Below are 4330 nucleotides of genomic sequence, written 5' to 3' on the forward strand. Positions count from 1 at the left end.
AAAGCGCGCTGACAGTGTGCCGGAAAGAAAACATGCCTTTGAAATAGACATGACACCTCTATTCTGTTGTGTTCCAAAATCTAGCTCACCTTCCCAGATTCAAATGACATTCTCCACACGTTTAACTTTCTAATATATGCTGCTGAAATCCTTCCTCTAGGCTCGCACGTTCCGGTGTCAGAGGTGATTATATAAAGTGTCCAGGGTTGCACATCTGCAAAACAGCCATCTGCACAAGCATAAAGGGGTCTCCAAAGTTGACATTTGGTAAGAGGCTGTGAATGGATTTGCATCTTTCAGGGCAGGTTTTGCCACAGTTGTATATCAGAAACACCAGCTATATCATACAATTTTGCTTGTAGTTTTTGCTTTTGTTAGGGACAAACTAGTACAAACAATTATACAATATGGCTGTATTATCCTGAAAATCTATTCTCTGTCACCACAAATGTTATCCTGGGAAGCCTCAACTCTGATTCTTGAAGTGCCTGAACACTACATAGGGCTGGATTAGTGCTTAGTCAACATAGGCTGTGGTCTATGACCTCAGATCATCCCCAAAGCATGATCAGTCCCAATATATGCACCTTCAGATCTTAGATCAGTCCAATTGCATGCACCTTCAGAACTCAAACCAGCCCCATAGCATGAACTTCAGACCTCAGATCAGCCGCAAAGCATGAACTTCAGACCTCAGATCAGTCCCAATACATGCACCTTCATACCTCAGAATAGCCATAGTGAATGCACCTTCACACCTTAGAACAGCCTCAAAGCATGCACCTTCCGACCTTAGATCTGCCCGAATTCATAACTAATGTGTTTTACCACTCCTCTGCCGGCTCCGCCAATCCCTGTGGCACCCGTGGTCCATTAGCATGAGGCTTGCAAGATTCCCGTGCTCCAAAGTGCAGAACACCAATACATCACTCTATTTGTGACACGACCCAGCCTGACCTGATCAGGACCCATGCTCTCTTCAAGGGTACTTACTCCTGCCAGCATTAGTCTCACTTATTTTCCCAGAGCACAAGCACATGCTCAGGAGTAGTCTCCTATACTGTAGGTAAAGAACGAGACAGAGTCCACACCAGACTCTTTAAAATGGCATGCATCTTTACTTCTGAACAATTCAATGTACTGACAGTCATACAGGGAATTGGCAGCACATGCATAAACAAGGTACTCCTCTTATGAAAGACACAATTAGTCTTACCTCCCTATGTGGGAGAAGTCTATATGCTCACCCACAGAGGGGAAGCTCATTTGCAGAGGGCTCCTGGCTATATTGCCTTTAGGTCCAGACCTGCTTGTTCTGCTGACTAGACTCCAGACCCTTTTGCCAACCTCCCAATACCTGCAGTAGCCTGACTGGCAGGGTAAGATTGCCCAGCAACCTTAGGCAGGGTGTCCTGGGAAAGGGCTGCTATACTACATGCTGCCCAGGCTGCAGCCTCTTAGCACTACAAAGTACTGGCAGCTTGTGGGGACTAGGGGAACTACACTGGGGCACGCCCTTACAAAGGTGGAAAGAACCTGGAAAGAAGATAATATGCAGAGCAGGGAGAATGCTGCAACAAAAAGTGAGGTTGGCTAAATTGTGCTGGCTGTGCGGGCATGGCCTAAAGAACCATGGGTAAACTTCGTCTAAGCAGTACACACTGCACACATATGCCACAGTACTTCAACCCATAAAATACTCCTTAACTACTGTACCACAAGTTAGGGATTCACAGACACACATAAACCTAGAGGATCATCTTTAAAAGATAAACAGAATATGGACAAAGAGCTAACACTTCTAGTCTACCTTAAAGAAAAACTTCATTAAGATTAGGGAGGCACCAATACCTGTTTTTCGTTAACGATATTGTTTTTCGGTACTCTCTGATACCGAATACCGAAAGTTCCATTAAGGAATGCAGGCGGCCTCTGGGCTTTCCGACTAGACGTTTCCATGCTTCCTCGTCACCAGGTAACGAGAAAGCATGGAGACGGCTTTCTAGCCAATCCGGAAGCCAGGCGTCGAGTCATTACAGCGCGCGCGGCTTCGTGATGGATCCATGCTCCCTCATTACTTAATGACAAGGGAGCATGGAGTCGGCTTCCTGGCCAATCAGGAACAGGGAGGGGCGGATCATTACTCGCCCCTCGGCTTCCTGATTGGCCGGGAAGCCAGCTCCACGCTCCCTGGTGAGGAGGGAGCATGGAGCTGGCTCCCAGCCAATCAAGAAGCCGGGCAGTGTGTAATGACTCATACCGGAATCGGGATACGCATTGGGAGCATTTGGGAAACTCATCAAACACTCAGTATCGGCACTGATACCGATTCTAGAGGGATCATATTTTGCCCTGAATGGGACATTAAGTATGCCACATTCTTAATTATTTTAAATAAAATGATATCTACCACTGACTGATCATGCTAATGCACTGTGACCTGTACATATACAGTTTTAGAAGGCCTTCTCTAAGACTTGAAAATTATTTTAGGGGGTTCCTTAATGGTACAATGTTTGACAAAGATTGAGTTCGTATTGAACTCGGCAACGCAGTCAAGCACGCAGAGGGACCAATGCTAGACGAGTTCAAAGACAGGATACAGGTGTTCAGGTCTTGAGCTACACTAAGCACAGTCTAGTGCAAACAGGGAGCAGACAACCTCTTCCATAGATGTCAACACAAGTTTCAAAATTAAGGTTATGATTTAATATTTAATATAGAACTAAAATAACTGGAATATCAGAGACCTGATTTGCACAAAGTGATGAGAATAACAATACACAAGTGGACCAAGTACTCTGCCTTCTCTTTTGCATGACTGTTGCTGCCAGGTCCTTTCATCTATTACAATTTAAGTGCCCATGAGAATCATGCAAGTAATGGTGGCCAATTACAACTCTATTATTCTCATCACAATTCTGTCTGCGTGCACAGGGTGACATGGAACGGAATGTGTTGATTCCAGAATATAACTACCTGCTATGTTACTGTAATCAGAGCTAATTGAAAGTGCTTAAAACTGAACTTCAGGAAGATGTAAAAGACACAAATGAATTCAACGTTCTCATTAATACACCCTTAAAGTTATTGAAAGCAATAATCAGTGTAAGCGCCTGACTTTGATTTGGTATCAGTCTCTTACAGTCCCTGTACAGCAGAGCTCGGATTAGGAGTCGGAGAAGCAGCACAGGGAGCCAATAAGATGTGTTGCAGTGCCAGGAACATGCCGGTGGGCAGATAGAGAAGAGTGAGATGGAGTTAAGGGCATCTGTCTGCTGGTTCTCCTTTCACTCTCCAGTCATGGTCTATGGGTGGGACAAGACCTGTAAGTGTTACTGAACTGTAGCAGAGACAAATCAGGTCTCCTTTCCTGCCAGACAGAGCTGTGTCAATTCCAGAACTGGATGTACAGAAATACAAATCGTTTGGCCCGTGAACCAAATTAATCGTTGTATTTACCTGTTTGACCGGAGTTCAGCTTTAAACTGTTCACCGACATTCTAAGTGTATGTGTCATCAAGTTAGATCCCAAGAGATTCCACACTTGCTGGCTTAATTACAGCAGTTAAACAGAACCTGTCAAAAATATTGGAACTGTCATTGCTGACTTTGAAGTTGAACAATCCTGGACTATTATCCTGATCCCTACGCTGCTGCTCAGCCAGCACGGAGATAGAACAAATATGCAGTGTCACATGCAGGGTATATCTCCCTAGGGGGGGACTAAGGCAGCAATAAACCCCTGAGGGCCCATTCATACCAATTGCGGTGCGTTCCAGAGTGGCACCTGCTGGAACGCACAGCAATCGCTCAATAAACATCCCCCTTTGTTCTGGGTCGGGAGGGGGCATGGCGGTACATTGAAATCAATGGCACCACAGCCACACGCCCCCGCCAGCATGGAAAAACATTGCCTGCATTCCGGTCTAATGCAAGCGCAAAAAATAGAGCATGCAGCATTTTTTGTGTTTGCAGTGGACCAGAACGCAGGCAATGTTTTGCCACGCGTTCGATCGCACTGTGGACAAGGGGGCCTGGCTGTGGTGCCATTGATTTCAATGCACCACCACGCCCCCTCCTGCCCCAGAACAAAGGGGGAAATGTATTCATTAATTGCAGTGCGTTCCAGAAGCTGCCGTTCTGGAATGCACCGCAATTGGTGTGAAAGGGCCCTGACAGGTCATCTAACCCCCCTCACTCTTCCAATCAATCAAAAAAAGTTTTGGATTTAGATACACATGCATATACATATGTACTTTAAAGAAGAGCTCCAGGATTTTGAAAAGTTAACCTTTGCAGCGGGGCTACCCCTGCCCCCCCCCCACCC

The sequence above is a fragment of the Nanorana parkeri genome, unplaced genomic scaffold (genome assembly GCF_000935625.1).
Source record: "Nanorana parkeri isolate BGI_ZX_2015 unplaced genomic scaffold, ASM93562v1 scaffold39, whole genome shotgun sequence".
Classification (NCBI taxonomy): Eukaryota; Metazoa; Chordata; class Amphibia; order Anura; family Dicroglossidae; genus Nanorana; species Nanorana parkeri.